This window comes from Camelus bactrianus, chromosome 15, assembly GCF_048773025.1.
Source record: "Camelus bactrianus isolate YW-2024 breed Bactrian camel chromosome 15, ASM4877302v1, whole genome shotgun sequence".
Lineage (NCBI taxonomy): Eukaryota > Metazoa > Chordata > Mammalia > Artiodactyla > Camelidae > Camelus > Camelus bactrianus.
In genome coordinates this window covers 20,316,121-20,335,914 of record NC_133553.1, presented here as the reverse complement: position 1 = coordinate 20,335,914, position 19,794 = coordinate 20,316,121, and the positions used below count along the sequence as shown (strand labels likewise).

Genomic DNA, 19,794 nt, shown 5'->3' with positions numbered 1-19,794 from the left:
TGCTATAAAATTTTCCCTGGTAGTGACTTGGAAGAATGTTCCAGCTGTGGGAAAATCCAAACAGTGCAGTGATTCAGGCTTTTGAAAAGTAGTAGCGGATGTGGGTAGTGGGGTGCAGAATAATGTGTACAAGCACAATGTGTGCAGGAGTACATTTTAAGTATGAGTATATCCCATGTAATGTTTGGGATATACTTATACTTGAAAATTATTTATTGTTTCTCTGAAATTCAAATTTTTGCTTGCTTTATGAGGGGGAGGTAATTAGGTTTATTTATTTATTTATATTTGGAGGAGGTACTGAGGATTGAGCCCAGGACCTCGTGCATGTTGAGCGTGCGCTCTATTGCTTGAGTTATATCCTCCCCCCTGAAATTCCAATTTAACTGGACATCCTGTATTTATCTGGCAACCTAAGTATCACTAAGAGATTCGGTGATCATACTTCTCAGTAGGCCAGGGCTGATGGTAGGGGAGGCTGTCCCAGGGCTAAGAATGGCAGACAACGGACTCGGCTTGCAGAGAGTGGTGGACACAGCTAATAGCACACAGCTTCGGCTTGGAGGGCCTTGGGCGTCCCTGCAGCTGCCAAGGGCAGGGACACGGGTGTGGCTGGGATAGCCGCATGGGAACCGGGCCAAACAGCTTTAGCAGGAGGACAAAACAGGGGCAGTGAGAGACTCTGTGTCCCAGACCAGGCCTCTAGGACCTCAGTTAACTGCCGGTGCGGCTTAACCCTGACGTCACAGCAGAGATGGGGAGGAGGCTGGCGAGAGAGGCGCATCTGTGCTTCCTGGTTTCCTGAACAGTCCAGCCCCACACAGAGAGGTCCTTGCTGTGTGGAGCCGGGCCCACCTTGGGATCAGGATGGCCACTAAAGGCACCTGATTTATCACTCACCTTTGGCTATGGGCCCCTGGACACTCCTGTGGCTAATCGGGGCTGTTAATAATTATAAAAGCATTGCCTCTTATAGCAGAAAGAACCTAAATACCACGGAATACAGGGATTCTCAGGTCCACCCTCATGGCCTGGAGTGTTATGAGGACAATAGAATGACTTTTCCCAAAAGCTAAATGTATCCTGTATAAGCACTGTCCTTTTGGCTTAGACTGGATTCTTTTTTATCTTTTGCTTTATTGGTGGTGAAAGTCTCCTTTACAAAATGATGGTGACAGTGATAATATTTGCTAGCATTTCTTGAGTATTGCCATTGTGCTGGGCATTGTGCTAAAAGCCCTGTGCAGTTTGTCTCAATCACCACAAGGACCTGAGGAGACAGATGGTATTATGAATCCAGTTTTACTTCCTAAGAACCTGAGACGTGGAGATCAAGTCAGCACACGTCCTGCAGGAGGATGTCGTGGAGTCAGGACCTGAGCTGGGTGGTCTGACTTCACTGCCCACACTTTGCCATCGCACCATCCTTCCTCTGGAGATAAAACACAGTTTTTAAAATTTTTATGTCCTTATCTTGCAAAATAAAAGCCTGGCAACCTAGGTTGGATCCTCATGTTTTTAAAAGAACTTGTTCTGGTCTGGAAATCAGGACGTCTTGAGAGCCACTGAGCTAGCCCATCCACTTCATTTGACAGGTACCAGGGAGAGGTAGCTGAGTAACCCAAAGTTACCCAACAGGTTGGAAGCAAAGTTAGACAAAGAGAAGACCTGGCCAGATAGATTTTCAGTGTTAGTGAGACATGAAAATTTGGGAATTTCCTTTGATCTGGACAATGGATGACAAAAGGAAAGGCAGCCTCTAGAAATAAATTCAGAAAACAATTCTTCTAACCTATGTTTCCCCAGGGACATCCTGGCTTTAACTTTGTATTTCTGCGCAACTCCAAGAATGCCTCCACACTCCTCAACAGAGTGGGAATTTCCAGTCCTGGGCTTCTACTGGATGCTGCCTCGCAGGCAACAAAGGAGTATCTGGAGACAAGCTCTCCCCTCTCCCTCTGTGGGGACCTCCTCCCACTCCAGGAGCTGTTTTCCAGTTGGCTGTCTCCATGGTGAAGGTGAGAGAAAGAGAGCGCTTAGATGGTTTCCATGGCAACAGCAAGGGTGAGCTTGTTTCCTTGGTGATGATGGGGAAGGTAAAGCAGTTGGGCTCAAAGTATCTGTCCCCTCCCCTGCTCCCACCCTGCATGGATCACACCCCCGGCTTCCTGATTAGGGCCTTGCAGGGCAATAATGACAATGTGACAAGTGATAGACTACCCAGGCCAAGCTCTGGGTCCAGATAGACTTGGTTTGGGCACATTAGTTCATCCTTTGAGCTCTTAGTGGCCAAGTCTGTAAAATGGGGCTATTAATAGGATAGAGATCTTAGGGTTGCGAGGAAAGTAAACGGAAGTGCCAGTAAATTCTAACCATTATTGTTCCGTGGTAACTGTGATTGTCACACACTAATAACTATTATTACTACAATGCACAGGGAGGCAGATCAGATTTAATAAGGCCATTTTAAAGATGAGGATGCTGGAGCTCAGGGACGGGGAGTGACTCTGCCTGAGTCCCAGCATTGTTAAGAATCAGTACTAGAGCAAAAAGCCAGCTATTTGGGCTCGAAATTCAGTGCCATTTCCACTTCCCCCACCCTATCTGGCCCAGGAGACACACCGACCACTGGTCAGGGCTTCCCTCCTTCGCTGCCTCAATCAGAGACCCTGAAAGCACAGTACCCAAGCCCTCCTCCTTCCCCGTGTCACTCCTGGTTTGCACCATAAGCCTGGACCAAGTCAACACAAGCATCTGGATGATGGTCAAGGAAATTAATCAGCACAAAACAGGAAGAGGGAATTAATTTAGTGAAGTCTTCCCGTCCCATAAATTACTGGGAATCAGTCTAGACTAAAGTCTGGGCTGCTGATGCCTGACAGACTGCTTCAGTGTTTCTTTGAATGGTTTTGGCATCACGTAGCCTCTAATGGCATTCCTGAATCATACAATTTATGAATTATTAAGGTTCTACTTGTGTAATCTGTGAGTTATATAGAAGGTGATACACGGTTCTGGGAAGACGACTGGCTTTGGAACTAACCAGATTTGGAATCAAATCCTAAATTTTGTTACTTACTACCAATGTGGTGATTTTGGATAAAGTAATTAACTTCCTGGAGCATCAATTTTCTGATGTTTAAAATGGGCATATAATAATATCTCCTGACAAATGTGTTCTGAAGTTTAGAGATTATATATAAAACACCTGGTACATAACAGTCATTCAATAACCGGTAGCCTTTCTTTTTGAACACAGAGTCTCATCATATTTCAGTTTGTTGTCTTCTGGCCTCTCTTGTTAATCCTCCATTAGGCTGTGTGCTCCATGAAGGCAAGACAGGGTTCTGCCCTGAGATGAGCTCAGGAACGGTTTCCTTGGTTGCCTCATATGCAGTGCAGGGGAGGAGCAGCGCTTAATGATTTTAACCTGCAGTCTAACCGTCATTATCCAGATCAGACAGCAAAGCGAGCTGCTTAGCTAAAACTGGTTACAGCGTGATCTTCAAGGCTGGCTGGGAGCACCCATTTTTGGGGCTGTCGATCACATCCACAGGGTTGGGTCCGGGCAGCAGGTTTGCCCTTCATGATTCTCCCCGGTATCCATGCCTAATTGCAACAATTAGTTGCATCAGTTATAATAGAAGTTAGTATCTGATCAAAACTCACCAATAAAATTATATCTCCCAGGAATTCTGGATTGGGTCCAAGAAAGAGTTCAGTTAGTATCTTGATGTGGCTAAACTTCTCATATACAAAGCCTAGAGTGAACAGTTGGCAATTTGCCACTGTGAGGCACTTAATCCAGAGTGTGCACGTGTTGATACACGTGCAGAAACATGTGTGCACATGCACGTATGCCCACACACACATGCATGCACACTGATGTGCACATTCAGAGACAGAGGTCCCAGATCATGCATCTGAGCCCTTTTGGGGTCTTGGCAGCATTTCTGACCTTAGGTTTGGTGAAACACTTTAAAATAAACTTCCCCTTCTTGCTTCTGTTGTTGTTAAATTAGGTCATTATTTCTGTTACTTTCAACCAAAGAATTGTAAGTAATGTCCCCCTTTTCAGCAGGGGGGCACTGTAGGGTGGGCAGGGCATATACGGTGATACCCTGAAGGAATCCTCTGAACCCATGTTTATGAAGTACCTACATCTGCAGCCTGGGTCCTCATAGAGTGTAACCAGCAGGTCAAACATAGAAGCAGTATCTTACTGTGTGAAAGGCATTAACCCACAGAGGCGTAGGAGCTCAAAATTCAGCTGAACTAAGAAATAAATTTTTTTTCCTTTCCTTAGAAATAAAATTTTAACAAGTAGAACTGTCACCAAAATTGGGTAGGCAGCACTGAGGAAAGCAAAAGAAAAAGAATGCTGGTCTAGGAGTCAGAAAACCTGGATTTGAACCCAGGCTCCGCTGGCCGTGTGAGCTTGCTAAAGTCTCTGAGCCTCTCTGAGCTAAATCTGAAAACAACAATCATAACACCTGCTTTACAGAGCTGATGCAAGATTAAAAAGCTAACACATGTGGCTGGCACCACCCATGACAAATAGCCAGAGTGCAGACATGTTTAGTTGGCTGGCTTTCTCTCTAATAACCACTCAGGCACCATGAATATTGTAAAAATTATTGTTCAAACCAGAAGGGCTATAAACTGTTTTTTATGGCCTAATGAAGGCCAGATGCCAGGCAGGGAACCAGAGAATCAACATTCAGTTCTGAACCCTTTGGAACACACCAGTTGCTCAGCGTCTGATGATTTCCATTACCCATGGTCTAAGGATACAGAAGATTTATATACATTACTTGGGGCTCTGGTTCAAATCTGGCCAAACTCTTTCGGGACTTAGTCATTCTGACACTGGCCAGACAGCATCCTCGTGAAATCAGGCAAGCAGCTACTACAAGCAATTCCAAAACACACACACACACGTACAACACCCCCCACCCCCGCCAACACACACATACACAGACAGTCTTATAATAGACTGATTTTCACAGATAACCATCTGTAAAACCAGCAGAGGCTCAGATTATTAAAAAAAAAAAAAACCGTCTTGAGGATGAGACAGAACCATCCATGACCAAGATAATTAGGAGAATTGAAATCATCTTTGCCACCCAAGTTTGCAGAGTGGGAGGCAGCAGAACATTTTTATTCCTGATGATCTAAAATGCTACGTTATAAGCAGAATAGTTGGAACATCCCAAGCCTAACAGCCTTATTTTTCCACCAATTTTTTTTAATACGTTAACATTTACATAACATAAAATTTGCCATCTTCTTCACCATGTTAAAGTTACAGATCCATGGTCTTAAATATACTCACCACCATCCATCTCTTTTCATCTTGTAAAACTAAAACTCTATACCCATTAAACAATGCCTCTCCATTCTCCCCTTCCCTTCAACCCCTGGCAACCCCCATTTAACAGCCTTATTTTAGAGCTGAGGAAACTAAAGTCTAGAGACGTTCACCAAATTGTCAAAGACACACAGGCCATCTGTGGCTGGTCGAGGACTCAACCCAGAGCCTGGGAGTCCTGGTGCATATCACGGCTCTGTACTTTCCTGTAATCGTAGGGCTGGAGGTAGAGGGTGTGACTGGCAGTGCTCTCCAGCAATGCCAGTCCTGAACACACCCACATGTCCTAACTACCACCCTGTGTTATTTCTGGCTTTGCAGACGAGAGATGGGGATGGAGGGTCAAAAGTGAAAAGCAGATGGAGGCTCTCAGTTTCTTAGGGCTGCCGTGACCAAGTACCACATGCTGGGGGCACTTGAACAACAGAAATGTATGGTCTCACAGTTCTGGAGGCTGGAAGCCCGAAATCACAGTGTTAGCAGGGCTGGTTCCTCTTCAGAGCTGTGAGGGAGCATCTGTTCCAGGTCTCTCTTGTTGTCTTGTAGATGGCCACCTTCCTTTCCATATGGCATCCTCCTGTGTGTATCTGTGTCCAAATTTCCCCCTTTTATAAGGACACCAGTCATATTGAATTAGGGGCCTCCCTATCCCAGTATGAACTCATCTTAATTAATTACATCTGCAATGACCCTACTTCCAAATTAGTTCACATTCTGAGGTACTAGAGAGTTAGGACTTCAACATATGAACTGGGGCCAGGGCGGAGGTCACAGAAGTCAGCCCGTAGCAGAGGCCCTTTCCTTCATGAATTGGTCCAGAGAGACCCACGGACCCCCAAGCTGATGAACTCAGACATAGACTCGTGTTTATTTGGCAAATTGACACATGGATCAACAAGAAAAGGATGGTCTAGTCAATAACTAACCCAAATAAACTCACTCCTAGGCATGCGCACCAATCTAGTTAGCAAATGTGACGCAGAGTTTTATATGAGAATATTCATTGCAGTATTGCTTATAATGCCAAAAAAAGTCTAGCCACAGGAGAATGAGCATGTGCCTGGTTGTGATGGGCTGCTTTGTGCCCTCCAAAGTTCATCTGTTAAAGTCTTAACCCCCAGCACCTCAGAATGTGACGGTATTTGGAGATAAAGACTTCAAAGAGGTAATTAATTTAAAATGAGATCTTGACAGTGGCCCGGGTCCAGTGTGGCTGGCGTCCTTATAAGAAGAGGAGATTGGAACATAGACAAGAACAGAGGGAAGACAGATCTCGACCTGACTGATGTCCTTATAAGAAGGGGGAATTTGGACACAGAGACACCAGGGATGCGCATGCTCAAAGGAAAGAGGACGCAGGGAGGAGATGGCGTCTACAAGCCAAGAAGAGAGGCCTCAGAACTCAGCCCTGCTGACGTCCTGATCTCGGACTTCTAGCCTCCAGAACCACGAGAGAATACGTTTCTGCTGTTTAAGATGGCCAGCCTGTGGTCCTTTGTTGTGGCAGCCCCAGCAAACTAACAGGGGTCAAAAACACGACTGGGAGTAATAAATACCAAGTTCAAGTCAGCAGTTACCGCTGTGAGGAAGGAAGTGGACGTGAGAGGCAGGAGGACCCAGAAGGCTAGGACTATCTTTGCAATGCTTTCTTTTTTAAGCCGTGTGGTAGACACCTGGATATTTGTTACATTATTCTCTGTATTTTTTTATTCATGCTCACAAGAATAGGTGAGTGTGACTGCTGGCTGAGGAATCCCTCATCTCTGGACAACCTGGCACGCAGGGGCTCTAACTAGAACTCGCTGTGTGACCCTGGGCTACTTACTTCTCCTCTCTGGTCTCAGTTTTTCTACCTGTAAAATTAGAAGAATGAACTAATTCAATGTTTTCCGAAGTATATGCCTTATGACACCAATTCTGTGAGATTTTAAACATATATTCTACATCAAAAAAGGGTTACTTGGGGAAGTGTCATAGCTCAGTGGTAGAGTGCCTGCTTAGCATGCACGAGGTCCTGGATTCAATCCCCAGTACTTACACTAAAAACAAACAAAAACAAAAAAACAAAAAAGGGTTACCTGATCATATAATTTTAAGAAGGATTACCAAAGATATAATCACATTGTTTTACTGCAAAAATCTCAAAAGCTTTTAATCATGAATAAGCAACAGAGCCGATGGTATGCACGCAACAGAGTATTCTTTTCAAAGAGTAGCGATCCACTGCTTTTCTGTTCTCTCACATGAGAGTTGATGTCCCCAGTGATTCTGAAGGAACATCAGTAATTTTCTGCATGGGTTACTTTGTGTAAACCCGTATTTAAAAAGTTTAAATGATGGAAAGACAAATCCAGTGGCCTTCTTGTGTGTAATAGACCTTACTGAGTGTGACATGGGGCCTCCTAAGATGCAAAATACTTTCCTAAAAAAATGTTGGTTACCGTGATTAGGAAAATCTATTATTTTATTTTTAAAATGTGAAGTTAAACATGAATTGAACAAAAACTAAACCATATCAGATTAACTGTGAGTTAAAATAAACTGTACTTTTTAAAAAAGTCCACTAAGGTTTTCTTTAAAAATTTTTACTGTGATAAATATACACAGGGAAAAAGGCACAAAATAAACATATAGCTTAGTCAATATCCATCACCCAGATCAAGACGTGGAACCTGGACAGAACCTCACTGCTTCCTTCCTCCTCCCCAAAGGTCAACACTTAACCTGATTCTATCATTCATTACTTAATTGCTTAAAGTTTAGTTGCTCCTGTTTTTAAAAACCTTTTTATAAGTAGAATCTAAAGTATATGTTCTTTTGTGTCCACTTCCTTTTGCTGCCCATTATGCTTGTGAGAATTCACACATTGTGCATTAGCTGTAGCTCTCTCATTTTCCTTGTTGCATTGTATTCCACTGTACAAATACAATAATTATTTTTATGTTCTGCTGTTGATGGGATTTGGGGTTGCTTCCAGTCTGGGTTATGGATAATGCTGCTATGAATATTCTGCATAGACCTCTGATGAGCATGCATTTCTGGTGGACGCATGTTCAGGAGTAAAATTGCTGATTGTAGGGTGTGACTGTCTTCAATTGTAGTTGATAAAGCCAAACTTTTTTTCCCAGATTGTTTTTATTCCTACTCACCAAGGGTGGATGAAACCTCCTGTTGCTCTATACCTTGTCAGCACTTGGAATTATCAGATTTTAAATTTTTAGTCATCCTGGTAAGTGTGATTTTAATTTGCATATCTCTAATAACGTATGAAATTGATCACCTTTTCATACGTTTAATGACCAGTTGCATATTCCATTTTGAAGGGTCTGTTCCAGTCTCTTGCCCATGTTTCCAATGGTTTATTTGTCTTTTTCTTATTGGCTTGTGGGAGTTCTTTATATACGTCAGATCCTCTGGTGTATTAGTTTCCTATTGCTGCTGTGACAAACTTCCACAAACTAATCTAGTGGCTTAAAACAATGCAAATTAAAGAAAAATTCTCTGGAGGCAAGAAATTCAAAGTCAGTCTTACTGAGCTAAAATCAAGATGTTGGCAAGTCTGTGTTCTTTTGAAAGTTCTGAGGGGAGAATCTGTTCCCTTGTCTTTTCCAGCTTCTCCAAATCACCTTCATTCCTTGGCTTGTGGCCCCTTCCTCATACCACTCTAATGTCTTGCTTCTGTCATTACATCTTCCACTACTGTCCCCCACTCTGACATTCCTGCCTCCTTATAAGAATGCTTGTGAATTGGGAACCCTATATTGGACTACTAGGGTGGACCTTTAATGCTTCGGGCTCACCTCAACAGTCCAGGACAGTCTTCCCAATTCAAGATCCTAAACTTAATCACAGCTGCAAAGCACTTTTTTCCATGGAAGGTAACATAACCACAGGTTTGGGGGATTAGGACATGGGTATCTTTGGGATTGTTCTGTGGACCACACCTGGTAAACAAGGCAAACAAAAAATAAGATTTAAAAAAAACCAAGATACCACTTTTTGCCTTTCAAGCTGCGATTTCTAAAAACAATAGTGGTACCCAGTGGGAAGTAGAAATTGCTAGGCTCTGGCACTATGGTGTACTCCCATATACTCAATGAACACAATCTCCTTGGATGGCAATTTCGCAGCATGTATAAGAATCTTAAAAAGGCTTATTCCTTTCAACCCACTGATTTCGCATCTAGGACCTCAGAATAGTCATGCACCGGTAAAGTACACAGCCATTAAAATCCGACACTTGAAATATAGTTAATGGCTGACACTTGTACAAGGTACACCGTGATACGTTAAGTGCTTTTACCTACGCGTGCTTTTCAGAACACAAGTTCTATATAATGCCTTCAAGAAAATGTTCCAGAGTTAACTATTGCACCCATATCTTTGTTTTGGAAATGTATGATAATGTTAGAACATGAAAGCTCCAACAAGCCCTGCCAGAAGGAGAAAATAACTGTTTAACTCAGCATTTCCCAAGCTTATTTGACTACACTTCTCTTACTTCCTGGAATACTTATTCCTGCAAAACTGGTATTCTAAGTAATGTATTTAAAGAAAGCTTGTTAAATAAAAAAGCTTAAGAGAAACAAAAAAGACAGAGGATGACCCAAGGGGTCAGATATATACACATGGGGGTGTAACTCACGTAGGTAGGTGACTAGAGGAACGTATAGCAAGGTCTAACTAAGGTTACTGGCATCTTTTTTAAAATTTTTTTCCATGCTTTTCTGCATTTCAAAATTTTCTACAATGAACACAGTACTATTTTTATAATCATAAAAACACATATACATATAAAAGTACATACATGTAGTGTGTGTGTGTGTGTGTGTGTGTGTGTGTTTACTTAAAATAAAATTCAGCCATCCACAGTCCACAAATGGAGACACTGGGTCCTTGCAGGAAAGTCACACCAAGGACTCTGCTCTGGTTCTGAGATGTAGGTGAGGCAACATTTTCATCAGGTCCTTCCTGTCCTTGTCCTAAGAGTACAGGGCCATCAAAGGCAGAAATGCCTTCCTTGAGTTACGATGTTCCAGGTGACCTCTGCCCTTTTGGAAATGCCCTACAAGCATCATCTGTTTGAACAGCATCCGTAGGTCTTGTGTAATATTGTGGTGGAAGCCACCGGCCATTCAATAACCCCATGTCTCATTTACAGGGACGCTCAGAGGAAGTTTAGGCAGGAGCTTCATTCCAGGGGAATGTCGGGCTCTTGCAAATCAATTTCCATGCATTCTTCTGTCAGAAAAAGAAAACTGTGTAACTCAATATGTTCCTTCATTTTAGCTGCCAGGAAATTTAGTCCCAAGCTTGGGACCCCTTTATAGTAATCAACTTTTAGGACTGCTGGCTCTAGGGCTGCTGATGTCAGAGCCAGGAGATCCCTTAGAGACCACGTGGTCCCACGCATACATATGGGGAAATCAAGGCTCCCTGCATGTCACTGGGCTTCTCTCGGGTGACCAGTCACCCTGCTTCACTGGTAGAGTTTATTCCTAAGTGTGTCACTTTGCATCATTGATGTTGGAAAGCTCCTTTGAACTGGGGTGGAAGCACAGAGCTAGCACATATTAGAGCTGAACAAAACAGGAGCACAAAGGCGGTCTTCCAACCACACAAGCTGTGGCGGAGACTTCGCGAGAAGATAAACACTTCCACTAAGTGCATCGGGCCCAGTGGGCTTTTTGGACACGTTTGGAGAGGTGAGCCATGGTTTAGTGAGGGACTTGGGTGTGGGAGGGAGGGCTACGGCCTCACTCATTGAGCCTCTGCATCTCTGTGGATTTAGCCCAGGGAGACAGTTTGAGGGAGAAGCAAGGTATATACCAGCAAGTTTGGTTCCTAGGATGTAAATTTTGTGTCTCCCCTGACAACTTGAAAATTTATCTGATCCTCTAAGCTTTGCCTCCCAAATGCTAGTCTTGGAGTTAGGGTCAGGGCATAAAAATGGTGTTTTTGGTCTGAAGCACCATAAGAAGAATACAGATGATGCAGTGAGTTCTTCAAGAAATTAAACTCATTCACTTTTTTGGTTTTAAAAATACCTTTTATTTTATGAAATGATGACACTGGAAATTGTTTTACTGCTCTTTCGAGGCAAAATAAGATGTTGTCAACCCTATGTCAGACATACCCCCCGTCCAGTTTTTTAAAATAAGTTTTCGTCGTATGTGAAATTCACAAGCCTGATGGCCCCTGACCAGGACCCCCCAGGCCAGCGGGTGAAGAGCAGCAGGTGAACCACAGGCCAGAGCTTCGCCCCAAGGCCCTTGTTGAGCTGCCATTTCCCACTTTACCTCACGCCCTTCCCACAAAACAGCCTGTGTAGTAACTCTCACTACATTGGATTACTGGCCGCTCCTTCCCCACCGCTAGCTTTGGGGCCTCTTAATGCTTTTGAGATGGAGATCTTCCTGCGCAGAAGATCACTCTTTCCTCTACTTTCGAGGTCCAGCTTCATGAGAGCCCTTGGCACAGTCAAATGAGCTACAAACGTTTGCAAACTGGCTGTGAGCGCAGTAACCCCACACCCTCTGGGGAGCTTGACAGCCAGGCTTTCCTTACATGAAGTCTTTCCAGAAGCTTCTGGTGGATGTCAGCCTCTCTCCCTCCAGCCCATGGCATTTTGTACTCACAAATGTGTTAGGGTCTCATGCGTCCTGTGAAGATCTGTGCACTTGAGGGCAGCGACCACGTTTCACTTGTCTTCACATCCTCTGTGGCCTGGCACAGCCTTGTGGGCAGAGTTTACACCCATTTCATGTCTACGGGACAAAAGAATGAGCAAAGGAGTGAGTGACTCAGTGAGCCCCGCTCTGGAAGCAGGCACAGGGCAGGAGGCGGGGTGGCTGACCTACGTCTCTGACCCCGCTGCCCAGCGCTCAGCCAGGATGCAGGGGAGCAGGCACCTGTGGGGGAAAGGGGGAGGCCAACGGGACAGGTGAGAACCCCATCCTGCCCCGGTGAGAAAGGAGGCAAGTAATAATGGATTGTCATTTAATAATGGTCAAGTCTCAATAGAATAAAGTTAGAAACCTGGGGCTCAGAGGGTTGAAATAACTTGCCCAGGGTGCTATGGTTAATGAGTGGCTTCATGGAGGGGCTACAGACTGAATGTGTGTGTCCCCCAAATCTCACATGTTGAAAACCCAACTCCCAGGGTGATGGGATTTGGAGGTAGGGTGGTCTTTGGAGGGTGATTAGGTCATGAGCCCTTAGGAATGGGGTTGGTGCCCTTATAAAAGAGACCCCAGAGAGCACTGTCACCCTTCTGCCACATAAGGGCACAGCGAGAAGACAGCCTTCTAAGGAAGTGGCTCTTTCCACACACCGATTGTGCCAGCGCCTTGATCTTGGGCTCCTCAGCTTCCGGAACCGTAACAAACAAGTGTTTGCTGCTCAAGCCCCTCGGCCCGTGACGTTTTTGTTACAGCAGCCCAAGTGAACTAAGTCACAGAGGCTCAGTCTGGCTCTAAAACCTGTTCTCACTCCCCTTTTAAGGAAGAGGAGCCAGCCTGGGGCCACAGGCCCACCCCGGACTCTCCTTCCCCTGCACCGAGGAGAAAGTTCCAGCGTCACCACCTGCTGCTACAACAAGCAAGGTTATTTCAGACACCGCAAGGCTTGAAAAAGCAAAGGGAGGAAGAGAAGCTTAGTTTAGCCTGGGTCTATTTTTGTGAACAGGAGAGTGACAGCCATAGAAGTATGACAGAGAGTTCAGAGAGTCTTGGAAAGGGAAATATTTGTGCTTTATCGTTCGACCCAGAAACTCCGGCCGAGTGCTAATCTCAGATGGATTCTGCCTGCTTCGTAGGCAAACTAATAATAAAAGTGATGGGGGTGGGGAGCATTTCCACACATGACACATCAAACACCCCACCCCTGAGCTGACGCCCAGGCCTGCACAAGCCTCTTCCGGGTGGCTTCGTACACTGAGCGCGGTGGGATGGGGCATCAGCGTTTGTAGCCCAGCAGCAGAGGAGGGGAACGTACAGTTCTCCAGGGAAGCTGGTGGCCGGGAGCCTCATAATCAGAGAGTGAGTGTGGCTTCCAACAGGTCCTGGTTCCATACCAGACTAAATTTTCTCATTTCCTTAAATGTCCTTTTTCTAATAAACTTGGGCAACAATTGTGCATTCAATAAATGTTACTGAGCATCTACCAGGGGAGTCTGGGGGCAGACGTCAACCTGGGTGGGGGCAGCCAGAGGACTTGTTGCTGTCCTTCTCTCACACTGGTTTTGGCTAAGACATTCTAGATTAGCTATTGAACAGGAACCCTCCTTGTCTCCGAATATCAGGAAGAAGGGGCCCTGTCCCCTGCCGAAGGTTCCCGGGTCACACTTGGAATGGGCCCCGCCTTTGGCAGCGCTCTGCAGACCACCTGGCCAGGCTGGCTCTGCCAGGTCAGAGCCTGCCTGCTGTTCGCTGTACAAGCCAGCCCGCTCAGGACCCACCCCACACTGACCTTTGGTCTTTGTCTCTGCAGATAGCAGCTGGCAGATTTTTCCACTAAAAAAAAATTTTTTTTTAAATTCTAACAGGTCATTGTGTTACATAAATTTAAGCCTTCACAGAACATCCTGTTACAGGAAAATAGAAGGATCTTTCAGGGAACCAAAGGGTCTCAAGAGTGACTGGAACCAGGAACAGGGGAGCTGTCGGAACGGTCTCCCAGGTGCTGGGGTCACCACAGGACAGTTCCATCGTGGGCTCTGTGGTCAAGCTCCCTCGGCTTGTCTTGGCACACGGCCAGCATGGCTGCCCCAGGCCTGGCGTGGCCGGTCTCCCACTCAAGGGCCCATCAAAAGCAGAGCAGCATTTCCCAGTCAAGAGTCAAAACCTGGAAAGAGAAGCTCCGACTGGCCCTGCTTGGGTCCTTGTCCGTCTCTAGTCCAATTAACCAAAGCTTGTGTGAGGGCAGGGGTCACACTGCATGAACGGGGTTAGTTCTCAAAGCAAAGGGGGTTGGCACTGAGGATGACACGCTAAAGCTTGTCCAGAACAGTCTGTTACTTTAGACAAAACGGACATGTTGGAGTTATGGCTGCTCTGTTTTAAAATATGCTTCGTAACACCCTCCTCTCTGAGTTTTTGTGAGAAAATGGGTTGCACACTCAAGGACTTGGTCAAGTCTAAGGGGCTGGGTGGAGGCTGGTGACATTCTCCTTAGGGAAGTTGCCACGAGCAGCCTGGCACTGACTCCACAGAGCCAGCTATGAGCATCTCAGGGCCCTGCGTGTGGGGGCGCGGAGCAGGGAGCCCGCAGCTTGGTCCATGCGCCCCCATGCTGGCAGGCAGCACCTGCCCCGCCCCAGCCAAGTGCAGGCGGTGCCATCTCCGCATCCACTCCCTCGGAGAGGCGCCAGGCAGCGCCCAGGTCGTCTTCAGTGCTCAGCAATGAGATGTGCTCCGCGGAAGCCCAGAACAGTATAAATAGGCCTCTTTATTTCCCTGCCTTCACGCTAAGAAAAAAGAACAGCAGCCCTGGGGAAGAAGGACATTCCAGAAATGCCACAGAGAGACCTCTGTGAGCGCTGTGCTGTGTCTGCTACAGGAAGCACTTCATGAGAGAGACAGGCCCTGCAGGAGGAGATGGGGCCACCAGCCAGCCCGGAAGAGGAGACTGACTTCCCAGCTCACAGGGGGAGCCCTGACAGCAAGAGGCCCAGCCCTCGGGGCCCAGGCCAGTTTGCTTCCCCCCATGTCATGCTTTCTCTCCTTGAAGCCGGGGGACTGTTGCCCTAGTCTGTCATTCTGAATCGACCCCCCAGATCTCTGATGGCCCAAAGATCTGGGGGTGGAGGGGGGAGAAGTGGGAGGGGAATGGCTGGTAATAGTTTTAAACAAAACCATTTTCAAACAAAGACTCCATCCAAGTACATCAAGAATAAAGTCCTGCTTCTAACTGGAGACTTATTTACTCAATGGGGAAAATAGAACCTTTTCGGTTCTACAGCTCCTGATGTGTGCACTGGGGACACCAAGCTGTAAAAAGGAAAAGAAAGGTTTCTCCTTCAGGGCCCCACCCTCGGCTGGGCGACTGGCAAGCCCTCCGGATGGACTGGCATCTCCATGTGATGATCTCTTTTGCTTTGAGAAAATAAAGGTGAAACCTCTGCAGATAAATTTTTTTCCCTATACGGACAAACAAAATACACACACACGCATACACACAGCCCCACCATCTACTGTCTTACTGAGTTACATTTTTCCAACTTGTTTCTCAATACTCAGCTCCTGATTTGTGCCTGCTGACATAATTTGGGTACAAGGTTCAGGTTGGGAACAGCTGTTCCCACACCGTTTCTTTTCAGTCACAGAAAACAGGGTCTCAAGTTTGGGTTTATTGTGAAGACGTTGAAGAAGGGAACATACAGCTCGTGTGGGCCTGTGTTGCCTATTTCGGGATCGGGACTTCTGAGTCATGGACTAAATTAGACACAGGTGTTCTCAGCAGCCCGGACGGCTGAGTGACGTGCGGAGAGCCCCGTCCCACGGGCTCTGCTCTTTGAGGGTCCTAGGGCAGAGGAGGACTCAGGACAGTCAGGACGGGAAGAAAAGCACTCAGGCACTCTTAACATTAGGCCCCCAAAGTGGCCTCTGGGTAAGGACTAAGTTGTGGTTACTCCTTGGTAAGGTCTGGTTTCAAATCCTGGTCACAGTGGCTTCTACTCTCAGATATATAAGGCGGCTCGCTCACTTATTTCAATTCTGTAGCCTATCAGGTGGTACTAATTCATAAATTACAAGGTCATTCTAGAAATCAAGTGCAGTGACTAGTAACTGCCCCACACATAGTAGATGCTTAACACATAGCACATACCATTACTGGTTTCATTCCTGAACTGCCCTTTGTTAGTTCTGTCTTCCACTCCCAGACCCTCAAGCTAAGCTGTTGGAGGGCAAGGACTGAATTATTCATCTTTGTAATCCCTGAAGGACAGGAAGGGATGCAGGTGGTCATCAGCAAACCCTCCTGGGTTAACCTATCAGCAGCTGGGAACCCCCACCGCCATCCTAACCCTATCTTGACATACTGATGGAACGGACATACCACGGAGCGTGCTTCTAAACGCCCCTTCACGCATCATGGTGTTGATTAGCAGGGTGAGAAACAGACAGGAAGCAAGCGGTAGAAACCTGGAAATACACAGCTTACTTTGGTCGAAGCGTCAAGTGCATTAAGGGGAGGACAGAAGTCCTGTGGACAGAAGACTTTCCAGGGAGGGGTCAGAGGTGAGAGCTGCCCAGGCTCTGGTTCTGATTCAGCAGGCAGACCCCCGGTGCAAGGGCCAGGGAGGGCTGCGGAGTTCTGCAAATGTGGCTGAGGGTGTGGACGTTTGGGTGACTGTCATTTATTCATCAAGTGCTATGAGGACCCGCTACATGCCAAGCACTGGGCAAGGGGCTGCAGATGCAGTGGAGAAGGAGACATAGTCCGGTGGGCATTTAGACAAAGCAGAGCTGATTACAAAATTCTGGGGCACGAGGAGTCAGTACTCAGAGGTGAGGGAAAGGTGCTGGGGAGGGGTCAGCCCAGCTGGGATCAGAAGGTCAAGTTGGAGTAGGACTGGCCGGAGGAGGAAGAGCATTCCAAACAGAGAACAGCACTTGAAAGGCCACAGGACGCTTGGCTTGAAAGTCGGACAGGGAGCTTACAGAAGCCATTAGAGGGACTGGTGCTGGGATCCACCCACCGGATCCAGTGGTGGGGACCCTGAGACAGTCTCCTGGGTGAGAGGCTGGACATTTTAGGGAGCATCCTTCCTGGGGGTTACAGATGCTCCGCATCCAGCCAGGAATGGAGGAGGTGAGTGAGAAATGCCCTGAGGCTGAGAGCAGGGAAACCTGAAGGGACAGCTTCATCCACGACCGGGAGTGCTTGGAAATCCCCTCACTCCTCTGTGACGTCTCTCCGCCATCCCAAGCCTTAAAACCCCACCGTCTAAGAGGTCGCTGCCTCCATGGGGCTCAGCACAGGACAACATGCAACAGGTGTCTGCGCTTGCGAAAGTGGAAGGGAGCAGAGTACAAGCACGCACCGCTCCACCTCGTCCTCCCCCTGGGCAGACAACACAGGGTACCATGGAGGAGAGAGAACGGGACTGGCCGCAGGAGTCCCAGGTCTGGGCCACTAGCTATCTGCGTGACCCTCAGCAAGTCACTTTCCCTCCCGAGTCTGTTTCATCTGCAGAATAGCGTGGTTTTGTATCTGCCTGTTGGGCTCATGAAGTTACACGTGATGGTCAGCTACTATATGATAATGCATATGTATCTTGAAACTGTAAAGGTCAGACTGGCTCTATTTAAGGACCTCCAGATGTCTGCTGTCTCAGGTTCAGGACTGTGGTTACTGTCATCAGCATGGCCTAATGGGAAAGAGCCGGCACTTTTCTTCCCAGAGAGCAGCAGAGCATGTTCCCTCTGCCCGCTGAGGAAGCTGACTTCAGACATCAACGAGCATCGCCAGGAAGTCATGGTCGTTTCGTGGTCGTGGGTCCCCGAAGGGTCCTGCTCCCAGCTCTTCCCTGCTTATGCAGGAAGCCAGAGAGGCCACATCAGGCCTCGACACAAGGGTGGGGTTCCCTGGGGTCAAAGTCAGAGAGAAACTCGGAACCCTGGAATGCTCGGGCTGGGAGGGACCTTTGGACAGATCCAGTAAACAGTTGTTCAGTGCCTTCAATATGCACCAGGCACCGGGCCAGGTGACTTATAGACATTAAATAGCCTCCATGACAACCTGGGCTGACGCATCATTGTTATCTCGGTTTTGTGAGTTCACATGGGTGACAGGGCTAGCCCAAGGGCACGTGCCGCCCATCTGGATCCGGATCCTCTCATTGCTTGGGTTTCTTCTCAGCTCTTCAGAGATACCTTCCATGTTCCTTCTCTCCCATGGCACCTGGATATGTTACATAACGCCTTTGCAATCGCATACATCTTTGTGTGTTGCCTTTTTTAACGTCTATGTTTCCAGCTGGACTGTACACACAGGAACCAGAACTCTATTTTGTTCACTACTGTTGTTCTAGTGCTTTGGAAGCATTCAAGAAAACATCTGTTATATCAGAATAAATAAAGGTATTAAAAACTTAAACATCCACTGGGTCCACAATCACCCCTGCCCATCTCATAGTTTACACAGTCCCCAAAGCCTTGCAGGCGCTCAAAGAATTCATCATGACTGTGGAGTAGCCACTTAAACTTGCTCCTTACCTGTTGAGTATATGCAGATCGTGGCTGCTTCTACCCTGGCAGAGAATCATGGTTTGTCTAGACAAACATCCAACTTGAATAGACTCAGCCAGAGCTCAGCTCAGATCATGCTGTCATTAACATCATTCATGTGCATTCATGTTAACTGCACCATTTCCTTGCTGGAAAGGCCCTCTTCCCTCTTCTCTTCCAACCCCAATCCTGGGAAATTACTGGAAATTACCAGCAAAGCTTTTACACTAACGTGGACACATAGTAGGTGCTTTTTAACTGCTGGCTCCCTTCCTTTCTCCACCTGGCAAGGGTGGGCCCTGGCCCTAGTCCTTGCCACCCCAGCCCCCAGGTGTGTCCCATCCTCTGAACTCTCACACCGCTAGCTCATCCCTCTGTATTTGGCTGGTAACTCAGCAAACTCAGAACTGAAGACATTTCTTTGCTCAGCACATGGGTCTTTCAGTCCAGACTGTGAGCATCTTGAAGGAAGGGACTCAGCCTCATGCTTCACAGTCTCACCCTTCTTGTTCCCAAACAGCATTGATTTCAGGCCTGGCCTTGCACACAGCAGGTGCTCTGTAAATAAGGACCAGGTCTTAGAGCCTTCTAAAGACCAAGGTGTAATGGGTGTAGAACAAGCTAGGAAAGCATTTAAGTGTGAATCAGTTTTCCCTCCTTCCAGTTCTGAATTGGGTTCTGCGACCCCATCGCTGTAACGCACCCAGTCCCCCTTCCAAGGGGACAGCCGGGCCTGAGAGGAGACACACAGAGCTTTAGGACTGGAGCTGGATCACAGTGGGAAAGTGGATAGCATGTAAACAAAAGCTGAGTTAGTGTGTGACAAGGGGTCGAAGCAGAAGGGCAGAATCCTGTCCAAAGGGTTATCCTGAAGCCAAAACTGTTTTCAAAAGCCAGAAAGTCAGGGGGAGGGCATAGCTCAAGTGGTAGAGCAAATGCTTAGCATGCGTGATGTCTTGGGTTCAATCCCCACTACTTCCTCTAAGAATAAATAAATACTAAATAAACCTAATTACCTCCTCCAGCAATAAATAAATAAATTAAATAAATACACTTAGAAAAAAAGCCAGAAAATCAGAATCAGTCACTCACTGAAATTAGCCAAGCTAGGGGATGAGAGGGCGGTGGGAGCAGGGAGATGGCAGAGACAGACCATGAGCCTGAAGCTCGTTTTTGTGGTTGTGGACT

The 19,794-nt window shown here is 46.8% G+C and overlaps 1 long non-coding RNA gene across 2 annotated transcripts in view; it reads right to left on the bottom strand.

Annotated features, from left to right (window-relative positions):
* Positions 1–11,251: 11,251 nt before the first annotated feature.
* Positions 11,252–19,794, bottom strand: part of LOC141573463 (uncharacterized) — a 28,338-nt gene continuing 19,795 nt past the window's right edge. The window contains exon 3 of one of the 2 annotated variants that reach the window (XR_012499217.1): positions 11,252–12,141. This is a non-coding gene — a long non-coding RNA (uncharacterized LOC141573463). Of the gene's footprint in view, positions 12,142–14,039; positions 18,437–19,794 lie in introns of those variants that run through there. The other variant, XR_012499218.1, reaches the window with a different exon arrangement.